Here is an 18,073-nt window from a genome sequence, read left to right as displayed (position 1 = left end):
GAAGATCAGAGAAACAATAACTTTTAGCGGAAAGAAAAAGACCATCATAGAGCACATGGTAAAGAGAATAAGACTGACAATCTCCTTCAGACCTGGACTTGCACCAAAGGCATTCTAGATGACAAAGTGCCCCTCCATGGCGCAAAGATGCAAAAAAGCCAGGTTTGAGGACGTTTACGGGAAGCATAAAAAGCTTGAGTTGGATAGAGGTCATCCAGCGAAGAGATGAGGGAAGAAGATAAAATAGTAGCAGCTTCGTCAGCAGGCAAGGCAGAAAAGGAAGCGTGAGAGGCAGTCGGGCGGGAGCGGTCGGGAGCGGTGCTCCTTTACTTCTTTTAATTAAGTTTTACTGTTCCTATACTTTCATTTGAAAAAGAAACAGTTCCGGAATGGTTCATTTTAAAATAGAAGAGTAGGAAGAAGTTGAAACTTGCATTTATAGCGCACTGAACTGTACGTTCCCCTAAACAGAAGGCACATGTTTTTTGGAGTGTGTACTGTGCGTGGGAGGGGGCGTGGCGATGGGGTTTGTGGGGAGCGGTGCAGGCCAGTAGGGAACATAGTTCCACTACTTCTTTTCATACACTTCGACCAGTGGTGAGAGGGAACAATAGATGTACACGAGCAAACGAGCGCTGAATGAATGGAGATGCCGTCTATGATAAGATATTGCGGACGGGTGTGAATCAAATACTGGAAGTAGTGGAAAAACTGAAAAGGTGAGAACATGATGATCAGAAAGATAGACTGGGAGTGCAGTAACTTGAGAGGTAGAAAGAGAAGTAAAAATAAGATCAAGATCAAGAGATGATCCTGACACATGAGAAGGAGGTGTAAGAAGAGGAGAGAGAAAATAAGATTAAAAAACTGTAAGGAATGGAAGGTTTACCTGTGCAGAGGACAAATGAATGTTAAAGTCAACCAAGAGAATAAAGGGAACACTAGAGGGTAGTATGTATACAAGAGAGGAGAATATCAATATCATCACAAAATGACCATACAGGACCAGGTGGATGATAAATGAGTAAGAAAGATATAGGATAAGGCTTACAAAAAGAAGTATGTGAATATTCAAATGACGAAAAGACACTTCACTTCGACCAATCACAGCAGGCCGGCCCTGGCCTTCCAAGTTGCAGCACTGGTCTGGCTGTCACCTGCCGGCATGGCACCACAGGCAGCTGCCCTGTCCTGCTTGAACATTCATGCTAATTAATTAGATAAGTGACGTTGCCTGTGGGGCTGCCTGGGCCTATGGCTGTCTAGCGATTCATTCAAAACCTTCCACCCATCACTTTTGTGGCTATGGTGTGTCTCACTATGTGAGAGAGGGTATGGCCAGACGTGAGTCCCTTGCTCACTGTGCCATAGGGAACCAAGCTGCACCCTACTGAGGAGGCTCAACAAGGCAGAAACATGCCTGGGGTTGCTTGTGTTTCTCTGCAGAGGGGGCCTGGCTGAGCAGTTCGGGGTGGGCTGCTACCATTGGTTGTAGTACCTGACTAATTTGCATATGGCTGGACCCCTTTTGCAATGGCACAGATGGGCTAAAGAACGGTGGTGTGGAAGGTTGCTGAGAGCAATGCCAGTGGTTCAGATTCATTCAAAACCTTCAACCCATCACTGTTGTGGTTATAACTGGGGCCCCCACATCCCCCGTGATGCAGGGGGCCCCATGCGTCCCATGCCCAGTGGGGGGGACTCACACATCCCCGCAAGAAAACAAAGAGCGAGCTCCGGGCTTTCTTTTTTTTAAAAAAGATGAAATAGGCACCTTTTTCATTTTCTTTCTTTCAGCATGGAGCACGTGCTTTGCGGGAAGCTCCCTCTGTTGGTTGCTATGCAACCTAGAGCCCACCCATGTGCCGGCCAACGGGTGAAGAGCACATCTGACATTATTCCTACACCCTGTGCCCAGACCGAAGACCCGAAGCAGCATGTGATGTTGCTGCAGCACAATGGACAGACGGACGTGTACGTTTAAGAAGTGTTTGTATTTTTTGGGAATGTTTCAGTGTATGTTTCTGAGTTTGGAAGATTTGTAATGTATATGTCATGTATACATGCATGCAGGCCCGGCTGAAGAAGTGTGGGGACCCATTTCAACATGATGATTGGGCTCTCCTGTTTGTTCAGAGCGGAAAACAGTATCGGGCGACAGCCATCTGTATGTGCACCATGCGGTTTGGGGGGTTATGGGGAGCCCTAACCATTCAAATGTTGAGAGGGGCTAACCTTAGCGACTTGGGGAGAGGGTCACACTTTCTTATGTGGGTCCCTCTAACTTCTTTACGTAGTTTAATGAGACTATTCTGGTGCAGCTCAAATGTTACAAGTTGTTAACTCTCTCTGTGTCTGAAACATACACACTTAAGGACTGCTGTGAGTATGAGCTGTCCCTCTGTCCCCCTACCCTTCAAATCACTCCCCTGTCACACAAGTATTAACACCCCATCACGATGTCAATTGCCTAAAAATATATGCATAAGAAATTCAGGTGCCTACAGTGAAATGCTTTACATCAGTAATTGCTTGGCTTTTGTTAACAGTGCAACCCCAAACACTGTTTATTATCTGTCTGGCCCTTCTGTCCTGCCACAGCTTTGTAGGTCACCAGGTCAAGTCAACATAACCCAACATTTCAGGGGGGGGGTGGTGGACTTAAAGCCTGGTCTGTTCAGTGGCTGTTGCACCAGTGATGGAGGCAAATACAGCCAGGGATTAATAGCTGCCACTTATCATGAGACGACCAACAAGCAGGGAGACTAATTGGCAATTTATTATCACCTGGTTGTCGTTTAACACCAGTTCCTCCACATCAGCCCCTTTCTGACAAAGAAGAATGTATACTTTTTCAGTGGGATTTTAGTGTTTCAGCTCCCTGATGACTGGCTGTCTCGTGATAATCGGTGACCTTTAACACTGTTTTGTTTTCTCTGCTTTAAATGTGTGCTCTGCAGAAGTCGTGTTACAAACCTCATTTGCTGCCTGACGGAGTCCAGCAAATGAAGCTTGAAACGTGAGCACTGCAAAGTGCACATTTAAAGCCCCAGAACGAACATAATGTAGAATGCAATCTATCACTGTATTATAAGACTGCTTACTGGCAACACAAGAGCATTTGTTGTGGGCCCCCTGAGGCTCAAGACCCCTTTCATTTGAAAAGGTTGAAAGGCCCTGATGCCATCCCTGTATGCATGTATGTGTGCGTTCGCAGGGCCAGCTGAAGGGGTGTTATTGATCAATGGGAGCCAGCCAGTGCTTGAAAGTGTGATATGAAAACAAGCAGGGCCAATGAAAAGGGGACATAGCAAAACTGTGCTGGGCATGGTAAAGGAGGGGAGGACCTGGGCATTACCACCACAAACTGTCATGCATACATTATAATTGATAAAGTCAGGGGCTGGGGGTTGAAAGCTGCAGATTATCATGAGATGGGCAGCCAGCAGAGATCTGAAACACCAAATGTCCACTGAAAAGCAATTAGTCTTTGTCATCGAGGGGCTAATATAAACGAAAGCGGAGTAAAAAGGCAACTAGGTTATAAAAGCGTTACTGGATACCGAGAGAGGGGATGGCTCCAGAAGGGTTATACCAAATGCAGCCTGTAGCATGTGCACTGCAAAGCGCACATTTAAAGTCCTGAATGAATAGAGTATCTTGTAGTCTCATCGGTCTGCTGATTGCCAACGTGGGGGGCAGCTGGAGGGGTCCATCCTTAAGTATTGAGCCAATTTCAACTGGAAGGATTGAAAGGCCCGGTTGCCTTTCCTGCGTGCAGGCAGGGCCGGCAGCTAATGCATGCTTTAAATAATAGCAAAAAAAAGAAAGTACACCTGTAATACCTGTAGCACTCCTTTATTTGGTTCATTTTTGTAGCGTTTTAATGTGTGTAATAAATATAAGAAGCAGCTTTAGCATTTGTTCTTCACGCCACACTTCATCTGCAGAACCTATGTTCCCACTTTCCTGGGTGGAAGTTCTCGCAGTCTGTACCTGTCACCTGTTTCATAATTTCTGTGATCAATTAGCAGGCAAATGAACAAAAAAAAAATTCTGGAACTTGAAGGCTATATGTGTGAATATATACTAATATAAGTGTGTGCGTGCCTGTGCCGCCGCATATACAGAGGGCTTTCTTTGTTTTTCTTTATATATAAGAATGTGTCCTATTGTTAAATCAAGCCTCTGCATACTTGAGTGAGGCTTCAGTGAGGCTGCCTCTTCACGGTATATATTGATAGCCTCGGTCTTGGACTGGTCTCCCTTATCAGGTCCAAAAATCAGGAAACGTCTGCTTGACCCTGTTCATCATTTTGTCATGGTTTAAACTGTTGTGGCCTATGTGTATGCCACATCATAGCTTTGTGGGGGCGCTTCCCTTCAGCTGGAAAAAACAATCCAATACACCTGTTAGGTGCTTATTATAATGGGGTGAAAAGAATGTAGCAAGGGGGTTAATTGCTGTAGATTATAAAGGGTCAGACAGACTGCGGGGAGCTGAAATATTAAATGTTCACTGAAAAGGTATGTACAGGATACCAGAGTAAAAAGGCAATAATGTGAAAAAAACACTGCTCGGTATTGCACGTTGCCTGAGCGAAGTGATGGCCTTAAGGTACAAGCAAAGGTATTCTGAAACGTGCACACTGCAAAGCACACATTTAATGTCCTGAATTAAAGGAGTATGCTGCTGTGTTTTAGGGCTGCCAACATGGGGAGCTACTCTGAGCCCATTTCGCCTGAAAAGGTTGAAATGCCCTGATGCTGTCCATATGTGCAGGAGAGATACATTCATGTTTTTAATGAGGAGGGTGAAAAAGGAAGTGATTTGTATTGACTGGTTCTGAAATAGATTGTCTTTGCAGCTTTGCAGGAGACATTTACAGTCACTACGCTAACCTACATAGTGTCCACATGTTCAGAGAAAAGTGATGTGGCAGTCCCTATGCTGGCATAATTTGTGGCCGCTTGTTCATGAAAGTGATATACAGTCACTATACTGGCATAGATTGTGTCTCCAGCTTTCTGAAATGTATTTATAGTGACAGATACTGGCATAGATAGATTATGGCCTCAGCTTCATAAAAGTGGCTTACAATGGCAATGCTCGCATATGTTGTGGACACAGGCATCATCAACATTAAAAATACTTCCCATGTACTGTTGATGTAATAGCATCTACTCAATAGTTTTTCATGTATTGTCCTAGAGAATAGTAAATTGCATGTCATTTTACCCCATTTTTCTTACAAATTCTTCCATATAATGGATCATTTCAAAGCATGACTTTAAACATGTTCTCAGAGAGAGCACCAATATGGCTTCCTTGCTATGCTTGGTGGCTCACACCAAATCATGAGAGATGTTAATGACCCTCAACTAAAAATATTCACCTGCCTCCACCGACCTTGATTTGTTTACAATGCCAGTCCCCCCCCCCGGATCCACCCACCCCCCCCAGCACCAAAAAGCTAACTATTAGCATATGCATAATAATTGTACTGGTTGTGCACAGTGGTGGCTGCCACTTTTGGATGCTAGGGAACAGACGCCACGCCACTCTCTTGTTCTTAAACTGGGTGCTTGATGTAAGGTTTGAGTTTACAAAGTGTACACCTTTCATCAAGTGTAGTGCTCAGTACATCCCCTCAACAGCACGGTCATCTGTGCTTTGCCATGCCTGGCGGCCGAGGCCGGCCCCTGGAGTCTGTGGCACGCCCTTTGCTTCTTTGAGAAGCTTGGCGGTGGGGGGGTCCTCAGTAGGACTTGCAGTGGGACCCCCACATTTTGTGTTACTCCATTGAGCTCACCTCTATATTTTCCTCCTAATTCCAGTTTATGCGCCCCACATATGACAAAATTGCTGGTGATCAACGTCCACCAAGACTTGAACCCACGCGACCTTACCACAGTGCATCGAAAACGTAGCATCACTTTCATGGAATGGTCCCTGGGCCACATCTGAACAGAAGCTTGTAAATTCTGCAATTCATTCTAGGGCTTGAAGCCTGGTCACCATTTCTTAGTGCTTAGACACTATGTGCCTCATCACAGCAATGTCTTGTCCATGCCCTTATTCGATTTCTGGTACTTGAACCTGAACCACATTGGACCAACGGCTTGAAAATCCCATATCACTTTTGTGGAACTTGGACCAATGTCGCCTCGAAGAGGCTGGGCATGACGACCTCTCCTATTTTCTGAAATGTAAAATTGGGTCACTTTTGTGGCAGTCTATCATTAATGGCCATCTTTATCTCTGAGACTTGAACCCTATCAATTCACTGCTGTAGCTACTGAACCCCTTCTCTCTTTGCCGTGATTTCCGACACGGGCAGGCTTGTCCGAATGACAGCTTGTGAATGCCCGTTCTTCTTTTGTGTCTCAGTCTTGACTTTGGGGCCAAAATGGTAAATTCCCAATCACTGTCAAGGTATGCAAGCCTGGTGGCACATGTGGTTACGTGTCTTGTTCCGGGCACATATCATCCCAGGCACTTGAACCTCTGCTATGACAGTGTGAGGCTGTGTTGGTTATGTTGCACTTGAACCCTAGCTGTGTCTTATTGGCAATGTGTTAATGTGCCACTGTCAACTAATTGCTCTGCCCCTCCTGCTTTATTGGGCCACCTGTAACAGTGCACCTTGGAAGTTGCTGCCCTACTGGCAGGGTCGGATTGGCCCCTTGGCCTTTCGGCGCGTGGCCTGGCCGAAATCGTCCCTGGGGATTGGGGGCCGGTTTCAGGCCAGGACTGGGCTGGTTTGAAAACAAAAATGTGTTTTCTTCTATTTTTCTTTTTTTTAAAAAAGGCTTTCATCCTTTTTAGGTCGATAAATGAGTACCAACACAGGTTGGGTGATATTGTATGCATATTTGTTCTATAAAAAAGAGCTTAAGCGTAAGTGCTATATAATACCATATTATCATTTGGCCTGGGACGTCTGCTTGGATTCACAGTAATTTAGTGTACTTGGGTGCAATGCTATTTGATGCCACTTCCTATTTTGTCAAGGGCTGATAGGTCGTGTTTCATCGCTTTCCGGAATGTCACTTTGGGGTGAGGTCAAATGACATCATTTCTGGTGGCGTCATCAGAGGTCAAGGGTCGTGAGGCAAGGCGTGGGCCACCTTTTTGAGGCGAGGGGTGGGCCACTTTTTCCCAGTCCGACCCTGCCTACTGGGGCTCTTCGGAATGGAAAGGGAAGCAGATGCTTCCAAGTGGGTCGCAAATGACACAGGAAGGTGTGGTTGCACGGTGCAGTGAACAGTAAGGATGGCTTGAGGGGGACGAGGATAGCGCCTTCAATAGCGAAGGGCGAGGAGGAAGCAGCAGGGTCACGCAGCAGCCCAGCCAGAGGTTACACTTGAATGAATCCTTACATGGTATATAGGTCAGGATGCAGATACACATGGATATATCCTCAACATGTATGGACAATATGAATAATAGTGCTGTCTCTCTCTTTTTCTCTCTCTCTCACATACATTCTCAATTGCACCCAGGGCCAATCCTTTACCGCTTCGGCTGTGCCCTGTGAGAATTTTAGTCTTACTTGTAATGGGGAAAAACAGAACTACAATTACCAACATGCACTGGGTGGGTGGGTGTGTGCGCCATTAGGTATACAGATAGAGATAGTGTGGGTTGAAATTGCCGGTTGTGAAATGTACATTGGGAAGAAAGATTATGAAGCATGATATCAATGCAACATGCAGTCTAAGAAGTGACGGAGTCTAAGCAGGACCCGTCAGGTCTAGAACAAGATAAGTCTTTGTTCTTGTTACGGGTACACTTAAATTAGGCAAGAGACTGTGGACGCCAATCCCCGGACCCATGAACCTTTCTGTATGGCTGAGTGACAGAGAACCCTGGCCAGCAGTGACTCCACATTCCTTTCACAGCACTCTACAGGAACTCAAGCACTTAGCAAGCAAGCAGGATGCTACAGTTTGCCTCTGTGCCTTGCCCTTATGCATAGCACCCTTTATTATGTGACCTTGGGAAGACTGTGGTGTCACAGGGCCAGGAATCGGATGCCTCTTGGGAGAATAGTGTGAGGTCACTGCACTCTATTCAATCACAGCAACCTTGTACGCCCTGAGCCTGGTTATCAGCAGACATGTTAGGACTAGGGGTAGAGCACCGCATGGCATTTGGCACATACAGCAGCAGGTGTTCCTGGCCCTAATCATGGCCATTTGAACCTGCTGTACCTCGCTCCCTCCCATATGTTTATGAAGTGAAAGACTGGTAGGCAAAGGGATAGAAAACAGCTGAGTTACAGGCTCGTATTTACTAATTAGCAAAATGCAACTTGATGCCTAGAAATGGCACTTTCTATTAACTGGCATCTCTTATTCCCAGAAATAGACAGTTCCAGGTAACAAATGGTAAATAGCTCAGTTCCTCTGACAGATAGCTGAATGACTCGATTGTAGTGTACAACAAACAGAGCATAGAAGGGCAGGAAGGTGTGTCATCCAGCCTTTTACTCTGTTAACTGGCTATCTGCCTCCCAGATATCTGACATTTGGTTACCTGCATACTTACTTATCCAGCCTCATTGGGGCCTCATTTGGGTCTTAATGGTGTCGGATAACAAAGATTGTATTTTATAGGAATTGTAAACCTGGTTTTCCCCAATCTTTTCATTAGTCATTAAATACAATAACCACAAATGAGCGCAGTGCTACCTTTTACACCATCTTCCAACTAGTTTACTGAGAAAGGACGCAGTTTGCTGGAATTTGGGGAGGTAGGCTACTTTTCTTATTGTGGCCCACTTTATTTTTTGCTGCCCAGGCTTATTTATTCTCCCAGTCCAACCCTGGCCTCAACACCCATAACAGGACTCTGCGTGGCTTTCCAGGTGCCCTTTGTGCTCCTCCCGGTAGATAGAAGCGGTAAATGAATCCCTTGTCCCTGCATGCCACGCCCTGCTGTGTGGAAGTACTCCAAAGAGCTGCCGCATATCCGTGGATAGTGAGTCAATATTATCTCTCCACCCCTCATCTTCTGTGTGCTCCTGTCTTTCCAAAGCTCCCAGCCAGCCTTCCAAGCCACTCTCTACTTCTGCCTTGCCTTCCTACCTGACCTCGCTGGATTTGGAAGTGTAGCCGGAGTGTGGGTTGGGGAGGGGAATTTAGGAGGTTATTAGATCATCATACTAGAACATCCCCGATCTCCTCCCGCCCTTACTGCCTACTTGGCCCTGCTTTCATAGTTACAGAGGTGGGGCAAGCAACTGGATGACGTGCCCCTCTCCCATCTTCAAATACTCCCAAGCACCACTTCTGGGGAGAAGTGTGCAGCATTGCTGCCACCTCATCAGCGTAGTCCCAGATGGTGGCACCAACCTTGTGGCAGAGAAGAGACGTGTCTCTCCTATTGTGTGCCCCGGATACAATGAACTACATAGAAGCTGATGTCAACATCTTGCAGTGGTGCACCTGGGCTTGTGATGCCAATGCTTGGCTCTGGTGTAATTACCTGGCAATGGCTGGAATACCTTAGCATATCATGACAGAGCCTGGTAAACAATGCCAGCACATGACCATATGATGCCGACACCTGCCAACAGAGTGAGTGCCTCAGCCTTGGTGCCAATGCCTTGCAATAGTGTCAATATGTAGGTATATGGTGGTGATACCTGGCATGTGATGGCATTAGTCAGCATGTAATGGCAATGCCTGGCAAATGATGGGGAGGCTAGGAAGATGATGATAATTCTTGCCACTTTGTGTGAGTACATAGACATCATTTGGAAAATAGGGCACATGGTGGGAGTACATATGCCATTGTTGACAATTCCTGGTGTGTGATGGCATTAACTACCATATGATTTGAATACTGGACGATATGGCAGTAAACAGCAAGTGACTGGAGTACCAGGGAATATGATGGCAAAAACTGGAAAATGAAGGTGATGTCTCAGTATTTCATAGCATAATTTGGCACAGGGTGTAAGTATCTGGGCATACAAGTGCAAAACCTGGCATACTATGAAAATCCCTGGTCCTATGATGTTTCTACAAGGCAACTGGTTTGAGTATCAGGCAGCGACGTCATTTAACCAAAATGCCAGTTGTAGCGGAAGTGACATCACACGACCCTTGACCTCTGATGAAATCACAGGAAGTGATGTCATTTGACCCCACCCCGAAGCAATATCGCGGGAAGTGATGGAACGCAACCTTTCACCCCTTGACAAAACAGGAAGGGGCATCACATAGCATTGTTCCTAAATACACTATGAGAAATATGGTTATGATATCACTATATTGTGATATACATTTCATACAAGAATGGATCGCCATATGTATTGGTAAGATCAGTGTATACAGGGCCATCTTAAGCACTTTTGGGGCCCTGGGCACGGACATCTTTGGGGCCTGCCTCCACCAAACCAAAGGTATTAAGTGATCAAGAATATCTGCCCCCCACCGCGATCACAACCCATAGGCTGATATGCTGCCTCACAGCATTACAAATAAGCATGTTTACTCCCTTTAAGTCCCCTTACCCTCTTCATTCTTGCTCTAATCAGAATGATTAACAAGTACCATTTGAAGGCCAACATTATCAGTCTACAAAGAGGTTACTAGAATAGATTCAGGAGACTTTTTATCAATAGCATCCAGGCAGGTATGCAGCCTGTAGTATTAATGCAGGACTGTATGTAAAAGATACATGTAACCCAGAGTAGACAGAGAACTTACATTTGCTGTCTCACAGAATGCAAACGTGCTCAAGCATGAATAGAGTAGACCAATTGGGTGGAAGGAGAAAGCTACACATACCATAGCATGGATAGTGGATGCAGGTAAGAAGCTACCAGGAAAGTGTCTGTATCCAGACAGACTGAGAGTATAAGTGGGACATGGTTTTCATATAGCGTTGCCATTAGAGATAAAAAGTATAAGGGCCTTTGGTGTGCAATATATCAATGCTCATTATTATAGTGGAAGCAACACTTCAGCCAGTGAAACCATGAGTGAGGCTGTTTTGAAGATCATACCCTGAGAAGGAAATCACTCTGAAGGGCTGACAATTTTGAAAGGTTTAGGGACTGGCAATTTCGAGAGGCTAGGAAATACAAGATTAAATTAGATGACCAGTATGACACACACTGGTTATGGGGTGAAGCTGGGATTTGTGCCAACTCTGCAATTTCTGCATTTGAACACTTTCATTACTAGTTCTTACCATGAACTAAAATAATCTAATTTTATAAAACTGACTTGGAAAGTCTACCAATCACAAAGCGTGACCATTTTTAAAAACAACATATTATAGAAGGGTGAAACACAGAACGAGTCTAACTTCAATCTTTCCATCATCAAGAGAAGTATATAAGTACCAACATGCCAATCAGTGTGATTTAACAGATTTAATCTGAGTTTATGAAATTGTCATTTCTAAACGTGCAGAAAAAGCTTTGACTTTTACAACAATTAATAGCCTTTTTTGCGTCAAACGAGCAGACTTTAAAATATGCTTGCCCGAGTCGTGAGTCCTGCACCATCTGGTCCGCTCCCTTCTGTCTACCACCCCTTCCGCTCAAATGGCCTACGAAAGATCAAGTAATGGGCTAAATGATGACACTAGCACACGAGAAGGCAAACTTCACAGAAGGCAGTACAGTAATGTACAAGATATTAGTTGATTTGACCAGGATCACTGTATTCTCTGCTGACAAAGCCAGGATTCAAGTATGAATGCTTTGGTTCCGAATTTGGATACTTATTCATCTCTTGGACTAACAGTTTATGCTCCTCATTGGAGGTGTTGGCCTAGGTTTCTGAACAAATTCATTTCTAGACCTTCACCAAAAGGATGACATGTTCGTTTTTATTGCAACCTCTATATGGTGCAGCTATATTGCTGATAATAGCACCTGTTGTCCTGCAAGACCAAGTACATATGCAGGCAGGTTTATAAACCTCAGGAATGGGAAAGGCTCAGCCAGCCTTAGAGGAATGTGCTATTCTAATCTTGCATAGGAACACATATCTCTGCAATGAGTGCTTAAGACACTGAGATAACTTCTGAACCAGTGTGGCACTCAATTTACCATATGGATTTCACATGTGGCTATTGAACATGAGCAACATAATTCCCACAGGAAGGAAAGAATGCTACAGTAGTTGTGCCGCAAGGAACACACAAACTATAAATACCACAGTGAACACAGAAAGCATTACATAATGAATTGATTGAGGCAGAATGTACTTACCAAAACAGGCAGGCAATAGGTTTAGAGCCTCAGCACCATGCCATAAAATATCCTGATGTGTGCTATTTAAGTTTGGTGAACAAAGGAATCTTACTTCTTTAGTTCAGACAGCCTTGTGGGGCCCCCTCCAAGGTGGGGGCCCTGGGCAAGTGCCCCTTTTGCCCTCCCATAAAAAACGTCTCCGAGTGTATATAGGCCATATTACCAAATTATTGTGAATGCAAGCAGACATCCATGGCCAAATGATATGATGTGTTATTACATAGCACTTACGCTTATCCACTTTATATCGAATAAAATATACATACAATATCACCCACCCTGTGCTGCTACTCATTTATCGACCTCAGAAGGATGAAAAGCTGAGTTGAGGTGTTTAAGAACAGACTAATTCAGTGACTCACCCCCTGAAGTGTGCCTGAAATAAACCTTTAATGAGTCTAGCAATTATTGTATAGAATTCCAGAAAGGCACATTATTTGGTATTCCTATTCTTTCTTATTTAGGGTCACTGCTGAAAGTGTTAGACTTGTGGAACCGCTGTTCATTTTATTTTAAGAGGCCTGAACAAGAAATCCAGCCACTCCTGAAGCAAAGAACCACATGGTGCTGGCGGCAGCCCAAGAGCTTGCACAAAAAAAGAAAGAAAAAAAACGTGTCTTTTACTTTTTTTTAGGGGTAGCAAGGAGACTACAGGGGTAGCAAGGGAGACCACAGGGGTCGCAGTTGCGACTCATGGCGACCCCTAAATGACGCCCCTGGTATCAGGGGGCATGGTTGAAATATGATGTGAGTACCTGCGCCTGCAGTGGCTATACCTGGTGCGTGACAGGTATACCTGACAAATGATGTGAGTACCTGCGCCTGCAGTGGCTATACCTGGTGCGTGACAGGTATACCTGACAAATGATGTGAGTACCTGCGCCTGCAGTGGCTATACCTGGTGCGTGACAGGTATACCTGACAAATGATGTGAGTACCTGCGCCTGCAGTGGCTATACCTGGTGCGTGACAGGTATACCTGACAAATGATGTGAGTACCTGCGCCTGCAGTGGCTATACCTGGTGCGTGACAGGTATACCTGACAAATGATGTGAGTACCTGCGCCTGCAGTGGCTATACCTGGTGCGTGACAGGTATACCTGACAAATGATGTGAGTGCCAGTGCATATCATGGAAACACAGGTCGAATGATGGTAATACCTGGGCATGAAATGCCAACACATTTCAAAGAGTGTGAGCACCCGAGCATAAGATCTAAATTCCTGACAACTAAAAAAACATGATCAATCTACAAAAGTCAAAATATTTGCTTGGCTGGAGCTTGTTTACTAAACGATGAACCTGCATTTGCTTTTGGTCTTTTTTTTATCAAAAACAGTTTGTATGGATAATCGCAAGCATGGTGATAGAAAGACATATCATCAAATCGGGCAAACATCAATTTACAAGAGTGATCACAACTGCCATTGACATTTGCAGCACTGCCAAAGTAGTCTCTACAGAAATAGGGATTTAATAATGTCATGCTCTTTTGCACAGTGTCTTTCTTTGTTCTTTGGGCGACTCATTTTTATGCCAAACTATGGTCCAGTCCCTATAATAGTGTCATCTAACAGCATGGAATTGTGGTACCATTTAATACAAGTTCAATGGCTACATTAAAACAGAAACATATTTAAACTCAGAGTAAGCTTGTGTGCTTTTTAAACTGGGGATGGATTAGGTTGGCAAGGCAAGCCACTCAGTTGTGGCAAGTGAATTACACAGTGGTTCTCGCTGGATCTACATGTCTGTCTTTAAGTGAAGTGTCATGTGGGTGTCCATGTTAATGGTCTCAATCATCTCTACCAAAAGCCTTCTTGGACTCAGCTTCCTTTTGTGCCATCCTACTTTGTCATCAGGAAAGAGTGCAGGTGTGTTGGGCCTGAGGTGGGATCTCCCTAGTGCTGCATTTCCAGGTTCAATGCTTGTCAACTCTGACGGTTTCCCGGTTTCTACTCGCTCCCTGGTGTAAATGATCCAGAGATTCAGGGGCAGGAAGATAACACAATGTGCCTGTCCCCATGCATATGGGCCAAGAGGAGAACCAGGCTCAGATCAGCATTAGACCGCCTCCATAACCAGACAAGCAAGCAGCAGGTGCGCCTTCCACTCCTGCAAAACCTTCCACACCGGCAACCACACAAGAGGAATCGCATGCACTAAAGGTACTTGCAGAGTGTGGCCGGCGCCTCACTGCTGTCCTCAATTTGCTGTCCCTGTCTCTTCTTTTGATGGCACTAGCTTTAGAATAAGCCCTTTTGCATGGGTTTCTCCAGCACATGAACAGATAAAAAAGCTACTCCTTCATTCATAAACTTTGCCCTGGTGCAAGTCTAACGTTTGCACGGTATTAGCGCTAGGGCAAAGTTTGCCCTATTTTTGAAAAACACTGGGACACATTAAAACACCATTGCACCCCACAAGTGCAGTTTGGCATATTAAAAGCACCAGGGCAAAAATTGCCCTAGTGCAAAAAAGATGCATTTTCACTACATGTTTGCACTAGGGCATACTTTGCCCTGATGCAAAAATGCATTAAAATGTATCTTTTAGCACTAGGGCAATTTTAGCCCTGGTGCCTTTAATATGCCAAACTGCACTTGTCGAGGTGCAATGGTTTTTTAATGTGTCCCAAAAAATAGGGCAAACTTTGCCCTAGTGCTAATACCGTGCAAACTTTGCACTTGCACCGGGGCAAAGTTTCTGTAATCTGGCCCGTGAACTGCACCAAATGCCCCCTGAACGCATGCTTCTTGATTGAAATCAGCCTACCTGTTGCGCTCTGCCTCACCGCCTTCTCCAGAGATTCGCTGGCGGTGATGCAGGCTTGTGCTCCCCGCTCAGGACTGGGATGTCTCGCTGCAAGCAGTGTCCCCTCACCTGCCTTCGTCTGTCCTTTCAGTTCTGGCACTTCAGTTTCCTCTGCACTTTTGTCATGGACCTGATCCAGGCCACTGGGGGCATGAGAGAAGGCGCGGCGACAATGGGTGGCTTTCAATAGGCTGTCACTTTAGATGTTTCCCTGGGGCTGAGGGAACATCCCATCTTCATTATATAACAGGGCTGGCCCTGTAGGATCCTGTCTAGGAAACCTATCCTCCAAGTTCATTTTACAGAAAATGACAAGGAAAAAGCAATGACCTTTACTTGAAATGTAAACCTTGTTTTGGTTTCATTGTGCTAGATTCTGCGTGCACGTATGGGTGTCTTACACATGCCGCTCACCCATGAAGTGTCGCCCACGTTTGCTTCCTAAGGCATTATGCGGCCCAATACTATATAACCAACCCAAAATTACAACTATACGACTAAAATGTTCCTGTTAGCTCTTTGCCGGGTTTTGTTTGTTTTCATTCACGAAACAGCTGGTCGAAATAGTTTTCCTTAAATTATTTTTTAACCACAAAAAGTAGATGTTGAGTTGGGGTCTAACAATCTTGGTAGGGTTTGCGCGGGGTATAAGAGGTTACCACCCACATTCTGTGGTAAAAAAATGCAGCCATCTAAAATTCAATTAAAACGCATAGATCCGTTTATCGAGGTACGTTTCTGTTTACTTTATTATTGATTATAATTTTATTATAGTGCGGGAAAGATAGCTCAGCGGGTTGAGCGGTCGCTGCTGCGATCTGAGCTTGATCTGCAGGTCGCCGATTCGAATCCCGGCAAGGCCAACTCAGCCTTTCATCCTTCTGAGGTCGATAAATGAGTACCAATTTCGGTTAGGTGATATTGTATGTAAATATCTGCTCTGTAAAGCGCTTTGGATTAAGGCGCTATATAAATAACACATAATTATCATTGGAATCTTCTAAGTAGGGTTCCCTGTTTCTGTATTTAATATTAAATAAATATATGCAGGAGCAAAGTGCTTTCCGCCCTTTATTTATTTGTAAATATTCGGGGGCGGCAGGGGGGGTGAACAGGCAAAGAGCATACAGGAGCAGGTGCAAGGTCCATTAAGACCCTACCTGTGGCAAAGGGGTCATGCCTGTACCGGATTTGAAGATTTCCTAGGCTGTAGTGTAAGACATGTTGAAGAAAGGCAATCAGGAAAACAGTCACTACTGTTAGCAGACATGCCTAACTAATCAACCACTGTGACAGAAGCAAGCTGCAGCAGTAACATAATTACCACCACTTTTCCCTCACTGCCATACTGCGAGTATGACCCTGGAAATAATGCGGCAGTAAATCTGCCAAAAATACCCTGTAGAGTCCAATGGACTCTTAAAAAATGGGGATTAACTCCACCATGACAACTTGTAATCCACCGGTAATTCCGCTGGACCAAGTGGTGGTAACTGTAATTCCGCTGGGTGATAGTCCGCCAGATTTACTACCAGAATACTGCCCATCTCGTAATGACCATAAATGTTACTGGTCATGTGAGGACTGGGCGTATGTGTTCCTAGGCATTGTAGGTCTGGCCATGTGTGTTACAGCTCAGTGTGCGGTCTGCCCAGGCTCCATTCTAGGCACGTTCAGATCATGTCGCCCAGCGGCAAGCAGTGCTCAGGTGTGGGTGCTGGCACGACAGCCACTCGAGGGAAGATAGAAGGACGTGGCCAGCAGTCAAGAGTAGGGGCATTCTGAGGGGCTCCATATATGTGCATCCCTGAAAAGAAGGACATTTTCCTTTGGCATGTCCTGGCTTCCTGAGGGAGGCAATCTCTATTTATGCTGCCCTGGTATAGACGATTGCCCAAGAGGGAACCTAGTGGAGAGCTTGCATGGAGGTGTCTGTAAGGAGGGAGAGCCTCATTTCAGGATTCATTTTATACAGAGCTCTCAGAGGAAATGCAAATCACACTACTAGCATGAAAATAATCATATAGCCTACTTCAGTTACCACTATTAGTTATTTACATATTGCTATTTATTCTGTGTAAGTGCACATGTTCGCTCATCCTTGCTAGTGATTTTTAAAACAAGACTAAGGCAAATTCTAGACACAATAAAAGCAACACACAAGACTGTCTACTTGAAACAAGTGTCTTTATCAAGTAATGGAAAGTGGTCTCATTTAGTGCCCTTCTGCCAATAATCTTGGCCTCGCTGCTGTAAGAAAGGAGGGTGCGGTGTGTTACTCGAATAGTGCGAAGGCAGATGCAGAAACCTTTGATGTTGATGGATGCAGGTTAGAAGTACCTGTTGCCTGTGTGTCGATATGCACATCTTTATGTTGTTTGTGTTAGGTACCAACCTGGCAAGTTAGCCAAATGGGCAGCCTCCGGATTGTGGAGTGCAAAAAGTAAGAGCATGGTTGTTGTTAGACGATGGATAGGGTCTGAATCAGTTAAAAAACACTAGATCTAGGTAGTCGCCTGTAGGAGTGAGGGAGGTGCAAGGATGCACGAGTTTAGTAGTGAGGAGTTATTTGAGAGATAAGGAGGGTGGAGAGAGGGGGTGAGGGTGTTGTCACCTCCTGCCTCTTGGTGGTAGATTTCACTGAGATTAAAGGTGCGGACCAGTGCCACAAAGGAGAGGTTTCATGAGTCAACTTGGTTCCCTGCAGATGGTAGTGCCAAGAGTTTCGAAAAAGAAATGCTTGTTGTAAAATAGTGCACGTTTCTGATGCACGGTTTATAGTTGGTGCTATTCATTTTCTTTTCTTTCAAAGTGGTTTGTTGAAAAGCCAATTATTGAGATGTTGCCTGAAAGTCTGGTGGCTCTCCTCCAGGCAGGGAGGTTTGGGTAGGGTGTTCCACAGTTTGGTTGGCTGAAATGAAAAAGGGGATCCTCCTTGCCGTTTCTTGGTGAAGATGTGGACTAGCACTAGTGCAGC

The 18,073-nt window shown here is 45.0% G+C and overlaps 1 protein-coding gene across 2 annotated transcripts in view; it reads right to left on the bottom strand.

Moving 5' to 3' along the window:
* The window catches only part of LOC138468025 (fibrillin-2-like), a 691,910-nt gene extending 676,692 nt beyond the window's left edge, over positions 1 to 15,218 (bottom strand). Inside the window, exon 1 of one of the 2 annotated variants that reach the window (XM_069608420.1) lies at positions 15,058 to 15,218. The gene's annotated coding sequence lies outside the window, so the exon portion shown is untranslated. The remainder of the gene's footprint in view (positions 1 to 15,057) is intronic. The other variant, XM_069608421.1, reaches the window with a different exon arrangement.
* Between the last annotated feature and the right edge of the window lie 2,855 nt (positions 15,219 to 18,073).

This window comes from Ambystoma mexicanum, chromosome 4q, assembly GCF_040938575.1.
Source record: "Ambystoma mexicanum isolate Mex_15411 chromosome 4q, UKY_AmexF1_1, whole genome shotgun sequence".
In the NCBI taxonomy this organism is placed as follows: domain Eukaryota; kingdom Metazoa; phylum Chordata; class Amphibia; order Caudata; family Ambystomatidae; genus Ambystoma; species Ambystoma mexicanum.
The sequence above is the reverse complement of the archived record's forward strand: the minus strand, read 5'-3'. Positions and strand labels throughout refer to the sequence as shown.